This window comes from Schistocerca serialis, chromosome 5, assembly GCF_023864345.2.
Source record: "Schistocerca serialis cubense isolate TAMUIC-IGC-003099 chromosome 5, iqSchSeri2.2, whole genome shotgun sequence".
In the NCBI taxonomy this organism is placed as follows: Eukaryota; Metazoa; Arthropoda; class Insecta; order Orthoptera; family Acrididae; genus Schistocerca; species Schistocerca serialis.
The window spans coordinates 133336375-133357560 of NC_064642.1; positions in this window are offsets into that span (position 1 = coordinate 133336375).

A 21186-nucleotide genomic window follows, 5' to 3' on the forward strand; every position below is an offset into this window, starting at 1 on the left:
ATTGATACTGTCTTTGGAGGCCTATGCAATTATACGATCTCACTTCTCACACTCCTCTCGGAAGAAAGCAAGCAGCAGCGAGAACAAGATGCGTAACTCCTTTGGCCTGGCCTTGATCGCGTATCCTCAGGGACTTGGCAGTATTAGTGGTAGAGTGTGGTCGAATGACCTTCCTGTTGCACAGCCATTAACTCTTGCCCCCTCCCTCCAGGCCCCAAATCCCTCCCCCTGGGAGGAAACTTGTGTAACCTAACAATCTGCGTCTTGTGTTATCTCATGTGAAAGTGGACAATTGGTTATAATGTTAGCGTATCGTGTAACTGAAGCGGAACGTCGGTACACCGATATTCACCTAGTCGGAGGAGGACCCAACCCGAAGCCGGCGCGCCTCCGAGGATCCCGGAAGTGGTTTGCTGACACGTGCAGCTATCCGACCGGGCCAACAAAGTACAGAGCTGTAATCATCTGTTCGGAAACTGTAAAGCTACAACAGCTTGTCGTACAACATAGGTCCACAACACATCCAGATATATGAAGATGGTATCCGTTCTTTCGGACATGTCAGGCAATCTCTATGAAGATGGTACCTGTTCTTTCGGACATCTTGTATTGAACATACTGTATGTAGATACAGTAATGTGAACGACATTTTTTTCGATTAATGTTAGATCTGAAGATGACTGTTATCAAAATCGAGGCCGGTCACATCACTTCATCAACTCGTGCTATAGACAAATACAGATAATACTGAAATCAGACCAACTGTAGTGCGCACAAAGGCGGTTAAGTAATCATTCTCCCCGAGGAACAGGTGTGAACGGAACGGGAAGAAGCTCTAATAACTGGCACATTGCAAAGTACCCTGCACCACGCACTTCCTAATGTTTTGAGAATATGGATGATGACATAAGGCGTTTCACATGGAATTTCGGAGTTTGTGGCACTGTCGTGGATTTCTTGAAGAACATCGAGCATTTCGTGCGACACCAAACTGCAACCACAGCCCGCGCACGCGTTGCGTGCTATCGTACGTGTCGGTGTTAATATCTCATCATGTTTAAACGTCCTATAATTTGTATATCATTTGTATATTTCCACTACCCTTGACAATTTCACACAGAAGCCAGAAACAGTTGTTACTGTTGTTAGATTATGCGGAATATTTACGAAGATGAAAGGATTACCGCTTCACGGCGTCTTGGTATAGGAACCAGTATTCAGAATATGGTGAAAACAACAGTCTTATCTGTAGGATTGAATTTCTTGCTACATTTAGTCATGACGAGTGTTTCGCCTAGTGCAAATCATCTTCGGACTGGCTTACATTGACTACAGCTGCGTTAGAAAGGCTTGGTCCTAATTTGTAACCGGAAAAATCTCAACCTTGCAATTTTTTTTTTAAATTTACTAGTGGATTTTGTATGCCATGGTAGTGTGTTAACATAATTTACTGAAGGAAAATAGAATACGTTTCCTGTACTATTGCCTATTATCTAAAATATCTTGAAAACAAAACCGTTAAACTATAAAACTGAACTAATTGTGTACCAAGACCACTACTGTGGAAAACGGACACTTTTTAGAGGCAGGATGTGCCGCGGCGCTCGGTACAATTTATATGAAATAGAGGAAGAGGAAAGAAAGGGGAAGGATGGGTGGGGAAACTCTCGAGTTTCAGCCGCACGAGGCACTGTGGTAATGCAATGGCCAAAGTTGAAAATTTATGCCGGACTGGATCTCGAAACTAGTTTTACAGCTTCTAATGAGCAGTTGCCTTAACCGCTTTTTTTATTCATTTATTTTACTCTTCAACTCCAAATTGGGGACGTCATTGTAGTAGCAATTGTTTCTGTTAGTACGAAGGCACTGTAAACAAATTAAGTAATACTAATCATCCCAACATTCATTTTTTAACCACATTTACTTCATGCATCCACTTTCCAAACCAAGGATGAACTCAAAACGTCTAAGAACAAATAAAGGAGTGGGAATTCCTACAATCCCATCTGCGGACAAAGTTCATTGGTACCAAGTCGATAACGATTTCGCTTCTTGTCAAGGTCCATTGCGGGGATCGTCTTCTGCCTGATAAACCGCAACTGTGTGGGGAGTTTACGAAGACACTGCGCAAAGAATTTGTGAACAGTTGTTGACAACGAGGAATGTGCTTAAGTATGCTTTGATTATCTTGGAGACAGTGCCAATAGGCAACAACTATCTACTCGCCACTGCAGAATAAGAATCAAATGAGCAGGTCGGGAAGTAAGTATCCTCCGGAAGGACGAGCCGAGGGTCAATCTATTGAGGCAGATCACGAAGGTAAAAGGTGAGAGCTTGTGTACCAGCATTCACACATCAACCGCTATTCCACATGTTAAACGGTGTTCGTCAGTGTCCTGAGGTAGCACCGTGGGGTAGGGGGCAGAATCCGTGAGCCCGATATAGTCCAACCCGTGTTGCGTCACGTATTTCCCGTTGACTACATGGTACCACGTTGCTTTTACATGTGAGTGAAGAAGGGCTGTTGGACTGCTCTCCCCTCTGCAGTGCTTATTGTGGCTGGGTTTTTAGACTCAATCATATTCCAAGCAAACGATAGCTGTCTCTAGCCTTTGGGGGTCGAGTGGTGGGTGGACCATGGTGCACATAGCTATATTAGAGTATGAATGCCGAGATGCGGAAAAGAGAGGAAGTGATTTGTACAATCTTAACAGGTGGCTAGATGGAAGCCAGAATCAGCTCCTCCAAAAGAGTGCGTGTAAGCGAAGTATGTTACTGGTCCTCAGTTTCGCCATTGTGCACAAATATGCGACTGCAGCCAATGCTAGTACATTTATAAGTCCTAGTCCATCTTCTCGCTGAGGGAAGGTGAGGGTGTCGTAATGGAAATTAAATAGGGCAGCAGTAAGGTAATATCCAAATGCTGCCTGTAGTCTGAGTGCCACCGCTGTCCACAGTGGGAAAACCTGAGGTGCTGAGCAGTGTGTATCAACTTGGTCGTCTCGTGTAAGTTAAGGTAATGGCCACAATGTATGTCCATGTGTCGAAGTAGTTTCTGGCGCTATTCTATGCACACCACCTGCAGTAGTCGTTTGAAGTTCATGGCAGCTGTGCGACGCACATCTTGAGTAAATGAATTTCCCAAATATTTGATCACATACACCTCTGGGAGGGGTGTCACGCAGCTCTCCCGGAGACCCCTTCCAATCTCCGACACCGCCGATTTGGATACATTTGTGTGGCTTCTCGGCGCCAGACCATGTGCTGGATTCATTCAAACACGGAGCACACCTCATTACTTGATAGGACTAGCAGCAGAGTCATCAGCAAGCTGTGGCCCTTCTTCGTAATCCCCGAAAGTCTGCGTTTCAGACCTCCTATGGAAGGTTCCAATACGATCGCGTAAAAAATCATGAAGAGTGGGCATCCTTGTCGAATCGAGCGCCGAGTTGGACTCACCATGCCTCCATTGACCAGTACTTAGGACGATGCTCCGCGTAAGAGGCGCAAAATTACATCGACGAAGTCAAATCGGAAGCCCATATGGGCTAGAACTGACATAAGAAACTTGTGGTGCTCTCTGTCGAAGGCGTGCTCGAAATCAATTGAGATCACAGCAGCTCTAAGGCGACAGGATGTGGCGAGAGCTACCGAGTCCCTACAATCGGCAGTGGCCGTTTGCATGCTGGTCTCTCCTCCTTGTGTTGTTTGCTCCATTGAAAGTGTTAGTGGCAGGGCCTTCTTTATACCTGTTGCCAGGGGACGGGCAAGGCTCTTCGAATTGAACATTGCAATCGGGTCGGTAGTCCTCGAGAGATCGACCTCTTGCAGGCTTGTTTATCGCAATCAGTGGTCCTTCGACGGAAAAAGTTGGTACCCAAAACCCGGGGGACATCAGCTCTCGGTGAACCAACGTGGCATCATCAGGATGCGATAAGTCCGATAGAATTCGAGCGGAAGTCCGTCTGGCTCTGGCGACTTGTTGACTGCTCCCTTACATAGCGTGTCCCTAATTTCGTGCTGCACAATCTCCGTTAAAAGCGACGATGCTGCTTTGCCGTTTAGGATGCGCGACACCTGCTGGAAAAGTTATCATTCCCATTCTCTGTATTCTGAGAAAAACGTCGTTAATGGCCTGTACAGTTTTTCAGGATGGTTCTTCACGATGGCTGGCTGGATAGTTAAGGTTCGGCCATTCGGCAAAGTGAGAATCGTGATTGGTTGTCACCGACGTCGACGTCTACCAAGTACGAGGTGGTGCATAGATTGGATTTCGTCGTTCACTCGATCTTGACGCAGCGACTGCATGACCCCCCCCCCCCCCCCTTTCCAATTTTCGCCACATAACAGACAATATTTTGGCTTTAATTCGGCGGCTTCCCATCTGTCGGTCTGGTGACGGCGGATGGGATGCCATCTCAAGGAGCATCGTGTAATAAACGTCCAAAGTATGACGGAGCCATGCTACGATGTCCTTTCCATATCGTATCAGCATCCGCCAGAACTCTGGTTTGGCACATTCCATCCATCATGCCGACGTCGAAGTGTATTGTGGAAGACGTGTTTCACAGTCCGCCAACACAGCTGTGATGATGTGACGCACACTGGGTCCTGGATGTGTACCACATTCACCTTCCCCATACCATGACAGCGTCATACACGTTGTGGATGGAGGATGACCGTGCATATGAAGACACTATAGCCTGAGACGGCAACAGGCCACCGTTCGGCGTCCAACACTCCTGGCGCAAGATCATGCGAGATACAGATGAGATCAAGACGACTGGCCGGGTGACTAATAAGATATGTTTGTCAAGGATGGTCACCATGCACTTTCTCTCAAGTATCGATGAGCTGCAGGTCTCTCACCAATATCAGAAGTTCTTGACAAGTCGAAAAGTGTGGAACCTGATACTTTCGGTGGAGCATACAATTAAAATCGCCCCCAAAGATATATTGATCGTAGTGACGATGAAATGGGGGGGGGGGAGTGACTTCCTCTGAGATGAACTGAGTGCAAGTTATTGGTTTTGTCGGAAATGTCTATTGTGTGTCAAGCTGCATCGTCAACCCTGGCCACCCCTACACGCCTTGGCCAGAATCGTTCCTTGAAGATCCGGCTCTACCGACGCGGGCCCGGTCGGTGAAGTCATTGTTCTATCACATGCCGTTGAACGCAGAACAAGACATCTCCCATCGACTCCTCAGGGACGGGATGAGTGCACGCACTTCGGCATGTGGAGGGCAGTGCCTCTGCAGCCGGCGGCTGTTAACCACGGGTGGAGTCCTCGTCCCCTGGCAGCTGGTCCTCGACCTGAAGTTTGCTCTGTGCCTCCGTTTACAGCGCTTTGGGGATTCACCAGCTGCGACATAATCGCGAATATCAACAGTGATCCAATACTGTCAAATACTTTTTTATTCCAGTCTTTGATCACAATATAAATTCCTTTGACGATGACCTGTTTCAGTCAGTAATGACCATCTTCAGATCTGTTCTACACCATGTCCTATCACATTAGGACATGGTGTAGAACAGATCTGAAGATGGTCATTGCTGACTGAAACCGCTCGTCGTCAAAGGAATTAGTATCGTGATCAAAGGCTGGAATAAACAAGTATTTGCTCGGGGATTGTTGTTCTCTGGTGCGTCCTCCTGTTTCAGCCGAAAGCAGCGACTCACGACAACCCGGCACAAAGGCAGCAGTTGTCACGATCAACGAATCTATCACCTTTTTATCGTCACGGATATCGTAAACTGTCGACGGGAATCCCCGACACATAGAACGGGCGTTGCATCTTCCCACCGCATAGGAGGGTGCTGAAATGGGTCATCAGGGAGTGTCGGATACGGTGGTGAAGAGACAGCACGGGAAGCCGTGTCGGCTGTGAAGGCCGCGCCATGTCCGCAGGCGATAGTTGCGCGATCCGGCGTTGGATGTATACGGATCGCAGGTGCCCTCCTTCCCGAATATGAAACAGGTCCTTGGTTGTTCGTCGCAAATGACGATGGTACGGCAGCTCCCGATACAGTTCAGTTCGGACCTGTCGAACTCCGTTCTGAACAGGAGATGTTCGGAAAATTGAGTCCATGCCTATACACCGTGCATTTGGTGCCAAGAGTCGACTCGAATCCTCCCGCTGGGAGTTTAAATGGAAGTTCAACTATCCTGATAGTACGGAGTCCTAAACCAGCATGGGCGAAGTCCACAGTACCACACTGCCATCAGCGTGGCAGAAGCGGATGCCTATGTTGCAGATATGTCTTGCATTATGTTATAAGCGAGGATGCCTATGTTGCAGATATGTCTTGCATTATGTTATAAGCGAGTATGCGTAAACACAGCTAACGTCATCTGACTCTCGTTCGATTGTATTCCTTATACTACTCACATCCTTTGTGAGTCAAAGTATCTAGCCCCTAATATTTGTTTATCTCCACCCCTTGTTACTTGGTTCCTTATGTTTATTCCACTTACCATTCTTCGTCTTCAAACATATTCTCATTTATTCCCGTAGGTGGAAATGTCTGGTTATTTTATTGGATGAAGTGCCATTTTTGGTGATTGCGGGACGTTCTGTACTCTTACGAGTGGTCCACCAGTGTTTGTACCCGGCGGTTTTGTCTTTGATTACGCACTTTTCACAATTCTGGTCGTGGTTCCCCAGTTGCTTTATTTAACTGACAGTGTCATTTTATAGCTGAGTCCTGGCTCATAAATTTGTACTGAAGAAACCTGTTTCTCACCCAGATGCTGATGCTGCTCGTGTGAGAGTGAAACGCGTCAGAAATGAAATAAATAAAAAACAATTTTTCTACCGAGACTCCATATTCTTTCTTGAAGCTGAGTCTCTGTTTTGTTTCCCGATGGATCCGTTCATATGTTCCTTCGTCGATTACCTATAACGTATTGCTCGCAATGAATAAAAGTATGCCGACGATGTTGGCCGCCAGGAGATTTTACTCTTCTCTGCAACATCGTTCTATTTCGAGTGCTTTTGGTTGAGTAAATTCGTTTTAGAACGTAAACTTGATAGTCTATTTTCTGTATTGATTCGCCTGCTGATCTGTATGCATAAGCCGGCTCGAACGGAACGGTCGAGTACTGAGTAAACAAACACGAGCGCTCACTCCGAGGCGAGGACACAAGCAGAACGTCGGCACTGCTGCCCTGCCAAGGGTAAAACTTGCTTCTGCAATCCAGACACAGTCCCTGACCAATTTAAATTTCCAACTTATCGCACGCTCTCATATTGTTGATCCCCGAAGGAGCTCGGACGATTTTAATGCACCTGCACTTCAACAAACGCCAAGAAGCCTTCTTACAGAAATTTATATGTATCTGAGAGGAGTATGCTGCGTTGAACATATCCAACAGAACACATTTATGCAGCTCTTTATGGTGTATCATGCTGAAGAACGGAAAACGGTACCAGCATCCAGCGTATTATCATATGACTGACTATGTACAGGCCTGAGCCTACCTTGTATCCACTGGTGTATGCGACAAAGACCTGGAAGGTAATTAATTTACATCTTATTCCGTTTCCTACTCACACGAACATTTATTTCTTTATTTACTTTCAGTCATCAGTGTGCTGATTGGTTTGATGTGGCCCCCCTCGAATTGTTCTCCTGTGCCAACATCTTCATCTAGTAGTAGCACTTGCAACCTACGTCCTCAATTATTTGCTGGATGTATTCCAGTCTTCTTTTTTACATTTTTTACACTCTACATCTCTCTCTATTGCCACGGAAGTCATTCCGTGATGTCTTAAAATGTGTTCTACCATTCTCTCCCTTCTTCCTGTTAGTGTTTTCCATATACTCCTCTCCTCGTCGACAATGCAGAGAGCCTCCTCATTCCTTACCTTATCAGTCCACATAATTTTCAAGATTCATCTGTATACCACAAGTCAAATGCTTCGATTCTCTTGCTTTCTTGTTTTCCCACAGTCCCTGCTGTGCTCAAAAATGGTTCGAATGGCTCTGAGCACTATGGGACGTAACACCTGAGGTCATCAGTCCCCTTGAACTTAGAACTACTTAAACCTAACTAACCTAAGGACATCACACACTTCCATGCCCGAGGCAGGATTCGAACCAGCGACCGTAGTGGTCACGCGGTTCCAGACTGTAGCGCCTAGAACCGCTCGGCCACACCGGCCGGCTTGCTGTGCTCCAAAGGTACACTCTCAGAACAATCTTCCCGAAATTAAGTCCTATCTTCAATACTAGTAGACCTCTTCTGGCCAGGAATACCACTTTTTTAAGTGCTAGTCTGCTTTTTACGTCCTGCTTGCTCCGATCGTATTGGATTATTTTGCTGCCTAGGTAGCAGAATACGTTAACCTCATCTACTTCCTGATCACCAATAATGGTGTTAAGTTTCTTGCTGTTCTCATTTCTGCTACTTCTCATTACTTTCGTCTTTCTTCTGTTTACTCTCAGTCCATATTCTGTACTCATTAGATGGTACATTTCATTCAGCAGATCTTGTAATTCATTTTCACTGAGAACAGCAATTTCATCAACGAATCTTATCATAGATATCATTTCACCTAGAATTTTAATTTCACTCTTCAACATTTCTTTTCTTTCCGTAATTGCTTCTTCGACATGTAGATTGAACTGTAGAAGCGAAAGACTGCATCTATGTATTATGCCATTTTTAATTCGAGCACTTCGTTCTTCGTCTGCCACTCTTATTGTTCCCTCTTGGTTCTTGTATATATTGTATGTTACCCGCCTTTCCCTATAGCTTACCCCTATTTTTCTCAGACTTTCGAATATGTTGCACCATTTTCAGGTCATCCTAAAAACGTGTGTGGATTTTTCTTCAATCTTGCTTCGATTATCAACCGTAACATCAGACAATTCTCTCTGGAGTCTTTACCTTTCTTAAAGCCAATCCTATCCTAAGATAGTACATCCTCGATTTTCTTTTCCAGACTTCTTGTCAGTAACTTGGATGCACGAGCTGTTAAGCTGATTGTGCGATAATTCTCACACTCGTTGGCTCTTACAGTCTTCGAAATTGTGTGGATGATGTTTTTCCGAAAGTCTGATGGAATATCGCCAGATTCATACATTTCACACACCAACGTGACAGTCGCTATGTTGCCACTTCTCCCAATGATTTTAGAAATTCTGATGTAATTTTACCTGTCCCTTCTGCCTTATTCGATCGTAATTCTTCCAAAGCTCTTTTCAATTCCATTTGTAACCTGAATCCTCTATCTCTTCTACATCGACTCCTGTTTCTTCTCCTATGACGTCATCAGACATCTCTTCCCCCTCATTGTGGCCTCGATGTACTTTTTCCACCTATCCGCTCACACCTGCGCATTTAACAGCAGAATTACCGTTGCACTCTCAATGTCAACACCTTTTCTTTTAATTTAATCGAAGGTTGTTTTGACTTTTCTACATGCAGAGTCAGCCTTTCCGACAATCATTTGTTTTTCGATTTCCTTACATTCCTCATAGAGCCATTTCGCCTTAGCTTCCCTGCACGTCCTGTTTATTTCATTCCTATGTAAGTTGCATTTCTGTATTTCTGAGTTTCTCTGAACGTTTTTGTGATACCTGCTTTCATCGATCAACTGGTATTTTTTCCGTTACCCACGGTTTCTTCATAGCTATCTTTCTTGTACCGAACTTTTTCGAGCTTCTGTGATTACCCTCTTTAGAGGTGCCCATTCCTCTTCGAGCTTGCTACTGAGCTATTGCTTAGCGCCCTATCGACAGCCTTGGAGAGCTTTACGCCTATCTTTTCATTCCTTAGTACTTCTGCGTCCCACTTCCTTGTGTATTGATTTTTCCTGACTAGTATCTTAAACTTCAGCCTATTGCTCATCGCTACTAAACTGTGAACTGACTTTACATCTGCTTCTGGGTGTGACTTGCGATCCAGTATTTGATTTCAGAATATCTGCATGGCTATTATGTAATCCAACTGCCTTTTCCAAGTATACTTCCTCCTCTTTAACAGAGTATTCTCTGTTACTTCAAAAAATGGTTCAAATGGCTCTAAGCACTATGGGACTTAACATCTGAGGTCATCAGACTTAGAACTACTTAAACCTAACTAACCTAAGGACATCACACACATCGATGCCCGAAGCAGGATTCGAACCTGCGACCGTAGTAGCAGCGCGGTTCCAGACTGAAGCGACTAGAACCGCTCGGCCACAGCGGCCGGCTTCTCTGTTACTAGCTGAAATTTTTTGCAGTACCCAATTAGTCTCTCCTCTCTCATTCCTAGAAACAAAGCCAAATCTGCCGTACCCTTTCATCTATTCCTTCCCAACAATCGCATTTGAATCCCTCAAAACTACAAGATTTTCTTCTCCTTTTATATACTGAATTAACCATTCGAATGTCCTCATATATTTTCTCTGTCCCTTCATCTCCAGCTTGCGACGTCAGCATGTATACCAGAACTATGGTTGTCGCTGTTGGTTTACTGTCCATTGTGATGAAAACAGCCCCATCACTGAAGAGCTCACAGTAACTCAATCTCTGTCCTACCTTCCCATTCATAATGAACCCTACTCCCGTTATGCCACTTTCTGCTGCTGTTGTTATAACCGTCCCTGTTCTGCGCCCGTAGGTAGCACACCGCGCCTAATACACGTCCGTCGCGGCGCTCGGGGGTCACAGCACCAAGTTACCGACACCTGAAGATGGGCTTATAGGAGCCCGAAACCGGTAGTGTGACAATAAAAGAACTTTACAACTGAAGCCGTATTATCAACCTCTAGTATAATGTTCAGTTGCGGATGTTCATCCAACAGGATTGTTTGCACAATAAGTTTTCAAAATTGTAAATTAGTAATCTTTAGAGTTGCAAGTTAGGATGAATTGTTTCTAATATAGTTGTAAATAATGTAGATCAATCTGAAGATGCGTTGTAATAGGCGAAAGACGAATGATTAATAAATAAAGCAATACAATCAATTCAGTAACTGCAACGACGAGAAGAAATCGCAGCACAAAAAATAATTAATGTAGTGTAATGAAATACTGCTGCAAAATACTAACACGAATTCTTTACAGACGAATGGAAAAACTAGTAGAAGCCAACCTCGGGGAAGATCAGTTTGGATTCCGTAAAAACACTGGAACACGTGAGGCAATACTGACCTTACGACTTATCTTAGAAGAAAGATTAAGGAAAGGCAAACCTACGTTTCTAGCATTTGTAGACTTAGAGAAAGCTTTTGACAATGTTGACTGGAATACTCTCTTTCAAATTCTAAAGGTGGCAGGGGTAAAATACAGGGAGCGAAAGGCTATGTACAATTTGTACGGAAACCAGATGGCAGTTATAAGAGTCGAGGGACATGAAAGGGAAGCAGTGGTTGGGAAGGGAGTAAGACAGGGTTGTAGCCTCTCCCCGATGTTGTTCAATCTGTATATGGAGCAAGCAGTAAAGGAAACAAAAGAAAAATTCGGAGTAGGTATTAAAATTCATGGAGAAGAAATAAAAACTTTGAGGTTCGCCGATGACATTGTAATTCTGTCAGAGACAGCAAAGGACTTGGAAGAGCAGTTGAATGCAATGGACAGTGTCTTGAAAGGAGGATATAAGATGAACATCAACAAAAGCAAAACAAGGATAATGGAATGTAGTCTAATTAAGTCGGGTGATGCTGAGGGAATTAGATTAGGAAATGAGGCACTTAAAGTAGTAAAGGAGTTTTGCTATTTGGGGAGCAAAATAACTGATGATGGTCGAAGTAGAGAGGATATAAAATGTAGGCTGGCAATGGCAAGGAAAGCGTTTCTGAAGAAGAGAAATTTGTTAACATCCAGTATTGATTTAAGTGTCAGGAAGTCATTTCTGAAAGTATTCGTATGGAGTGTAGCCATGTATGGAAGTGAAACATGGACGATAAATAGTTTGGACAAGAAGAGAATAGAAGCTTTAGAAATGTGGTGCTACAGAAGAATGCTGAAGATTAGATGGGTAGATCACATAAGTAATGAGGAAGTATTGAATAGGATTGGGGAGAAGAGAAGTTTGTGGCACAACTTGACCAGAAGAAGGGATCGGTTGGTGGGACATGTTCTGAGGCATCAAGGGATCACCAATTTAGTATTGGAGGGCAGCGTGGAGGGTAAAAATCGTAGAGGGAGACCAAGAGATGAATACACTAAGCAGATTCAGAAGGATGTAGGTTGCAGTAGGTACTGGGAGATGAAAAAGCTTGCACAGGATAGAGTAGCATGGAGAGCTGCATCAAACCAGTCTCAGGACTGAAGACCACAACAACAACAACAATGAAATTTTGCTGGTACATTAATAGCAGTGTAATCGCAGGAATGTTGAAGGGAAGAATGCGAACGTGCATGCATTGTGTTGTACAAGTGTCAGATGTCAACTTATGGGATGGAGTTCTCTCCCTGTTGCACTTGGTCGGTCAATACAGTTAATGGTGGTTGTGGCTGACACTGGAGTCATGGCAACAAGTCGAGACTCTGTAGAATACGTTGGGCTACAACAGCATTATGTGGGCGAGCGTTATCCTGTTGGAAAACACATGCTGGAAGGCTGTTCATGAATGGCAGCACAACAGGTCGAATAACCAGATATACGCACAGTTCTGCAGTCAGGGCGCGCGAGATAACTACAAGAGTGTTCCTACCATTATATGAAATAATTGAAATAGTATCTCAGACCATACCACCAGATGTAGGTCCAGTGTGTCTAGCAAGCAGTCAGGTTGGTTGCAGGCCCTTAACTGGCCTCCTTGTAACCAACACCCAGCATCACTGGCACCGAAGCAGAACCAGAAAACACAACAGACCTTTACCTTGCTCTGCAATGAACTCTCGCTTGACACCACTGAAGTCACAAATGGCGGTGGTTTGGGATCAGTGGAATGCAAGCTACAGGGCTCCTGGTTCGGAGCTGCCCTTGAAGTAACCGATTTGTAGCAGTTCGTTGTGTCACCATAGTGCCAACTGCTGCTCAAAATGCTGCTGGAGATGCAGTACGATACGCCGAACACGTTTGTCTTCTGAATCGGTAGTGCCACGTGGCCGTCTGGAGCCCAGTCTTATTGCGACCGTACATTATCGTGACCGCCGCTGCCGGCAATAATGTACAGTGGCTACAGTCCTACCAAGTCTTTCTACAGTATCGCAGAAGGAACATCCGGCGTCTTTGTAGCCTTAAGGGCAATTCTTCAGTAGCACCAGCTCACCACGTCCAATCTCAAAGGCAACTAACGCCCACGATCGTTACAACGTGTACCGGGTGATCAAAAAGTCAGTATAAATTTGAAAACTGAATAAATCACGGAATAATGTAAATAGAGAGGTACAAATTGAATCACATGCTTGGAATGACATGGGGTTTTATTATAACCAAAAAAATACAAAAGTTCAAAAATTTCCGACAGATGGCGCTTCATCTGATCAAAATAGCAATAATTAGCATAACAATGTAAGACAAAGCAAAGATGGTGTTCTTTACAGGAAATCCTCAATATGTCCACCATTATTCCTCAACAATATCTGTAGTCGAGGAATAATGTTGTGAACAGCACTGTAAAGCATGTATGGAGTTATGGTGAGGCATTGGCGTCGCATGTTGTCTTTCAGCATCCCTAGAAATGTTGGTCGATCACGATACACTTGCGACTTCAGGTAACCCCAAAGCCAATAATCGCACGGACCGAGGTCTGGGGACCTGGGAGGCCAAGTATGACGAAAGTGGCGGCTGAGCACGCGACCATCACCAAACGACGCGCGCAAGCGATCTTTCACGCGTCTAGCAATATGGGGTGGAGCGCCATGCTGCATAAACATCATACGTTCCAGCACGTGTTTATCAGCCAGACTGGGGACGATGGGATTCTGTAACATATAGGCGTACCTCTCATCCGTCACGGTAGTAGTTACTGACGTTTTGCTGTCTAGCGACAACTGTCGGACATTTTGTGAACTTCGTTTTTTTTGTTTTTTTTTTTTGTTCTAATAAAACCCCATCATGTCATTCCAAGCATATGTGTCAAATTTTACCTCTCTACCTACATTGTTCGGTGGTTTAGTAAGTTTTCAAATTTATACAGATTTTTTGATCACCCGGTATTTAATGCAAACCTGATCCGCATACTCATAGTGACGCTGCTAGCCCCACTCGTATACGACTGGCGCGAAATTTGGATAGACCTCATGTTTTAGGTGTAGAAACACACTTACCCACTTTTCGTTTACGTCGATCAACTCTTTTCGGCCTTGTGGTTTCTTCCCGTCAGTGTGTAAGAATAGTTTTTTTTTTTTTTTTTTTTTTTTTTTTTTTTTTTTTTTTTTTTTTTTTGTCTGGGAGAAGCGGCGAAGTGGGCCCTGGGAGCTCGGGACGTACCCTGCCACTGACTGCAGGAACAAGGGGATACAGCCCATGGGCGACGGGAGAGCAGCTCGTGGCGGACGCCTCGCTTTGAACAGATGGGACCCGTAGTCGCGAGACGTGCGTCCCGAACGTCTCCATTTAATTACGCGCCGCCAGCAGCCTCCGCTAATAAACTCGGCCCGGCGGGAACGAGAGCGGGCGGCCGGCCAGCGTGAAATATGGAGGTGCGAGCCGAGGCGAACGGCGCTGCGTCCCGGCCTGCTTAGCGGCGTAATTTGGCGGAAGCACCGCACAGCAGGCGCGCGACGCGTAATGAAACGAGAGCGCCGAATGGAAGCGCTGTAAATCAACAGTTTATACAGCGCTCGTAACTCATTTCATCTGACATCACGGAATTCGAGTGCAGTTTACCTGCAACGCGGAGGCACGCATCCGGTCGGAAGGCGGATATGAGGACTCTTGTAGGTCTCGTAATTTCAGTGGTAGAGAGCGTGCTCGAAACGTCGCCTTGATCTCAGATCGAGTAGGTAACATCGACCGCGAAGTAATTAGAGATTCTAGTGTAATCGAGTTTATGGAAGGGAAGGGGGGACGAACTATAACCGTTTCCATCGAAGTTGGCCACCACGTTTGCCGAGTATTCTCTCCTGCAGTTTATTACAAACTAGCTCAGAAACACAGCGTTGCCGGATATTTACTTACTATAATCATGCATTAATCCATCACCTCCTCCCCCTCTCCCTGTCCATTTCCTCCTTAGCCCTCTCCACTCATTCCCTCTCTCCTTAACCACCTCTCCTCTATCTATCCGACCCCCATGTCCCTGTTCATCACCTTCTTCCCTTCCTCTGTCTGTCCATCTCGTCTTCCCCCAATTCTTTGTCAATCTGCTCTTCCCCTCTCTTTTCATCTGTCCTTCCCCCTCTTTCCATCTCCTCTTCCCCCCCTCTTGGTCAATCTCCTCGTACCCCTACCTCTGTCCATATCTTCCTCTCCCTCCCCCTGTTCATCTCCGCCCGTATCCTGTGTCCACCTTTTCCTCTCCTCTTTATTTCCTCCTCTTCGCTTTCTCTGCCCATTTCCTCCTCCCCTCTGTCTTTTCTTCAGTTCCTCCTCCACCTCTCTGCCTGTCTCTTCGTCCCTCTGTCTCTGTCCATCTCCCCCTCTTTCGTTTCTCTCTCAATCTCCTCCTCTCATCTCTCTCTGTCAATATCCCCCTCCCCTATCTCTGTCCCCAAACTCATCCTATCTGTACCTATCTCCTTCTCCCTCCACACTGTCTGTTCGTCACCTCATACTCCCTTCTCCCTCAACGTTATCACACTCATGCCAATTGCAGGCTGGTGGTTCTTTACCCATACAATATTTCTTTCCAGATTATAGCTATTATGTGTACCAAATTTTAATTGAAACCGTTCCACCGGTTAAGGATGAGCTTCTTACACATGGCTTTCCTCGAATATGCACATGTCAAATACATTTCACACGTATTCAGTATATTTCACGCGTAGTTGTACACATAATTCACATGTATTTCTAGCAAATTTCGCCCTGCAGTTTCATTTCATTCACCTCATTTATGACGAATTATCTCCTGAACCATGTGCTGTATAATTTTGCAGGTACATCCAGTGGAACATGTGCCTTACTGTCTGCGAAATGTGAATAGAGACAGTAGTAAAGAAGTAATAAATTAAAACGTCGTGCTTCACGTGTCTGCTTTACTGCATGGACAGGGAAAACGCAGTTAGTGACAAACATTTTTCCTTTCATCATTTTGCAGAGGCCATAAGCGAGAAAAAGTTTCACAAAGGTTTGTAATTGTGTGTAAAGATCCTTACAAGTCTCTAAGTGCTCTCATTCTCAAATACTGGCTAACTAAAGTACGGGTAGGCTGGACTACTTTTCATCTTCACGCCACCCCTTTAATAGGTGGATGGTTCTTATCCCCGTAGTAATACTTTCCAGACAGTAAATTATATGAGTACCAAATTTTCTTGAAATCTGTCCAGCCGTTTAGGAGGAGATGTGGAACATAGATACACATATACATATGTATGTGCATGCATTTTTTTAAATTTATATGGATTTTTGTTGTCTTATCGGAAAAAATACTAGTCACTGACCTTGAAAGATGCAGTGTGCGCATGCATTAATCGAACAAAATATGTGATAAACGCTGTTCGTCCTATTTGGTGTAAATTTTCTTCAATAAATTTTATTTTCTTAGTGATTTAAGTTGAAGTTGACCCTTGCAACAATAACACATTTTCCGTAATTGCATTACCAGAGGAGTGAAAGAGGTTTTGTACTGTTGCTGATTTATGTTAACAAAATACAGTACTTTTTAAAGAGGTACTGATGTGCAAGTAGGGCCAGAACCTGGAAATATCTTTTTGCAGACTCATAGCAATATCAAGGCACTTCCAACAATGTGTACTACCAAGTGTACAAAGGCCACCATAAAAAATTTAAAGTGCAAATTTCGTTAATTGTTCTTGACTTTAGCTCTTAACATACTTTTGAAGAAATATTAATGTATAAGTAAGGTCCTGAACCTGAAAGTGTAAAATACGACATTAAAGGGAAAAATGATATCTACTATTAAGACTTAACTTTTTGGGTTACGTTTAACTGAAATATTTAATACATTTTCCGAATCTAGTACTTAAATTCCTGAAAAACAAAATTTTTGCCTCAAAATATTAAAGTATAAAAAATCTGACTCGATTACTACATTTTCGAAAGGTAGGCGTAAAGTGTCCCCATTCCCTTCGCCCTTGGTATTGCGGGGGTTAGTCACTGGCAAAAACTCGTCTGGAGCCCGTCTGAGCAGCAGGTGGCACCACAGTGACGCAACGAACCGTTAAAAATCAGTTTTTTCATGGACAGCACCATTCCAGCCACCCTGTATCGTGCACTCCACTGCCCCTAAACCACCGCCTTTTGCAACTTCAGAGGTGCCAAGCTAAAGCTCTTGTTTATTAAAAATATAGGTTATATCGGTACAAACTTTATAGAGCATTATGTAAAAATCTCATGTGAATCTATAAAGAACTTTTAGTGGTTTTTGGTAGCAACGTTTAAGTAGGACTTGTCTTTACATAGTAGTATGATTGTTATATGTTATTGTGCAGTACTTATTAAAAATATATGTAGCCTATGTCCGTCCGACCGTTAGAATACTGTGTAAAAATTGAAATAAATTAGTCAAGAACATTCCGAGACTTTAACAACTATTTATCTATGTTGTTGTTGTTGTTGTGGTCTTCAGTCCTGAGACTGGTTTGGTGCAGCTCTCCATGCTACTCTATCCTGTGCAAGCTTCTTCATCTTCCAGTAGCTACTGCAGCTTACATCCTTCTGAATCTGCTTAGTGTATTCATCTCTTGGTCTCCCTCTGCGATTTTTACCCTCCACGCTGCCCTCCAGTACTAAATTGGTGATCCCTAGATGTCTCAGACCATGTCCTACCAACCGATCCCTTCTTCCAGTCAAGCTGTGCCAGAAGCTCCTATTTTCCCCAATTCTATTCAATACATCCTCATTAGTTATCTGATCTACCCATCTAATCTTCAGCATTATTCTTAGCACCACATTACGAAAGCTTCTATTCTCTTCTTGTCCAAACTATTTATCGTCCATGTTTCACTTCCATACATGGCTACACTCCATACAAATACTTTCAGAAACGACTTCCTGACTTTTAAAACTAATACTCGATGTTAGCAAATTTTTGCGGGGCCAGGGATTTTCTCTGCCTCCTGATGACTGGGTGTTGTGTGCTGTCCTTAGGTTAGTTAGGTTTAAGTAGTTCTAAGTTCTAGAGGACTGATGACCATAGATGTTAAGTCCCATAGTGCTCAGAGCCATCTGAACCATTTTTTGAACAAATTTTTCTTGTTCAGAAATGCTTTCCTTGCCATTGCCATCCTACATTTTATATCCTCTCTACTTCGACCATCATCAGTTATTTTGCTCCCCAAAGTGTCTCATTTCCTAATCTAATTCCCTCAGCATCACCCGAATTAATTTGACTACATTCCATTATCCACGTTTTGCTTTTGTTGATATTCATCTTATATCCTCCTTTCTAGACACAGTCCATTCCGTTCAACTGCTCTTCCAAGTCCTTTGCTGTCTCTGACAGAATTACAATGTCATCGGCGAACCTCAAAGTTTTTATTTCTTCACCACGGATTTTAATACCTACTCCGAACTTTTCTTTTGTTTCCTTTATTGCTTTCTCAATATACAGATTGAATAACGTCGGGGAGAGGCTACAACTCTGTCTCACTCCCTTCCCAACCACTGCTTCCCTTTCATACCCATCGACTCTTATAACTGCCATCTGCTTTCTGTACAAATTGTAAATAGCCTTTCGCTCCCTAATTTTACCCCTGCCACCTTCAGAATTTGAAAGAGAGTATTCCAATCAACATTGTCAAAAGCTTTCTCTAAGCCTACAAATGCTAGAAACGTAGGTTTGCCTTTCCTTAATCTTTCTTCTAAGATAAGTCGTTGGGTCAGTATTGCCTCACGTGTTCCAACATTTCTACGGAATCCAAACTGATCTTCCCCAAGGTCGGCTTCTATCAGTTTTTCCATTCGTCTGTAAAGAATTCGCTTTAGTATTTTGCAGCTGTGACTTATTAAACTGATAGTTGGGTAATTTTCACATCTGTGAACACCTGCTTTCTTTGGGATTGAAATTATTATATTCTCCTTGAAGCCAGAGGGTATTTCGCCTGTCTAATACATCTTGCTCACCAGATGGTAGAGTTTTGTCAGGACTGGCTCTCCAAAGGCTGTCATTAGTTCTAATGGAATGTTGTCTACTCCGGGGGCCTTGTTTCGACTCAGGTCTTTCAGTTCTCTGTCAAACTCTTCACGCAGTATCGTATCTCCCATTTCATCTTCATCTACATCCTCATCCATTTCCATAATATTGTTCTCAAGTATATCGCCCTTGTATAGACCCTCTATATACTCCTTCCACCTTTCTGCTTTCCCTTCTTTGCTTAGACTGGGTTTCCATCAAAGCTCTTGATATTCATGCAAGTGGTTCTCCTTTCTCCAAAGGTCTCTTTAATTTTCCTGTAGGCAATATCTATCTTACCCCTAGTGAGATAAGCCTTTACATCGTTACATTTGTCCTCTAGCCATCCCTGCTTAGCCATTTTGCAATTCCTGTCGATCTCGTTTTTGAGACGTTTGTATTCCTTTTTGCTTGCTTCATTTACTGCATTTTTATATTTTCTCCTTTCATCAATTAAATTCTATATTTCTTCTGTTATCCAAGGGTTTCTACTAGCCCTCGTCTATTTACCTGTTTGATCTTCTGCTGCCTTCACTATTTCATCCCTCAAAGCTACCCATTCTTCTTCTACTGTATTTCTGTCCCCCATTCCTGTCAATTGTTCCCTTATGCTCTCCCGGAAACTCTGTACAACCTCTGGTTCTTTCAGTTTATCCAGGTCCCATCTCCTTAAATTCCCACCTTTTTGCAGTTTCTTCAGTTTTAATCTACAGTTCATAAACAATAGATTGTGGTCAGAGTCAACATCTGCCCCTGGTAATGTCTTACAATTGAAAACCTTGTTCCTAAATCTCTGTCTTACCATTATATAATTGTCTGATACCTATTTATCTATATATAGTAGTATAGATTGCATTAATTCGGTCCCTCGCTTCATGTCACGTTGTTGCACAAAGATAAAGTCCTCAGGACCAGTATTTATGCAATTTCACCGACCATTATTTCACAAATTACACGCACTTCACCTTCATTTGCCTCCTTTTATGGTAGTATTATAAGCCGAGACACAACTTCCGCATCATCAGCAGAATGTTACAGTTCTGCCGAGAGGAGGGCGCTGCGACTCTTAACATTAGCAGGGAGTGTAATTACGACCGCCAAACTACCCATCAAGCATCGCGTCTCTGGCGGAACGGTTTCCTCATCTCTGGGTGCCTGCTATTGACATGTCGATTACTGTGTCCCAGGCCACCACGGGACTCACGATATTACTGCAGCTTGCGGCGAGGTACCCACAGGGCAACAGGAAAAGATTCTGCCTTCCTGAGCACAAAGGACAATGCGGAATGGGTTTTGAGTGCGGTTTCCGAAAGTACTCAGCCTCTTTTCCAGAATTCGGGGGAAGTAAACGAGCTTGATAGTGTTTCAGACGTACTGTTAGGATAATGACAGTGTATCCTCTGGTTTCCTCTCGATTAACTATATTTAAAGAGCGACCTGCTATCTGTGGGGAAAATCACTATGATAGGTCACTCACACTAGCGGCTCAACATGACGATGAGTTGCAAGAATTGCCAGTCACTATTGAGGAGGATTTTGCTGTATAAATTCTGTGATGGTTGCTTTGCTAAGTAATTAATTTTTGTGTCCCCTTACCAATCGCTAATGTCAATAGTAGCTTTAAATGACACAAAGATTGGTGGATGAAGTAACGTTATAACAACTTGACTGATATAATGAGGCTTTTCTACAAGGGGGTCCTTTCATAAACATTTATTTAATGTTTTTTGAACAAATAAGGCAACGGCTTTGCCGCAGTGGTTACATCAGTTCCCGTGAGATCACTTAAGTTAAGCGCTGTCGGGCGTGGTCGGCGCTTGGATAGGTGACCATCCGGGCCGCCATGCGCTGTTGCCATTTTTCGGGGTGCACTAAGACTCGTGATGCCAATTAAGGAGCTAGTCGACCGAATAGTAGCGGCTTCGGTCAAGAATAACATCATAACGGCCGGGAGAGCGGTGTGCTGACCCCACGCCCCCCCCCCCTATCCACATCCTCCCCTGA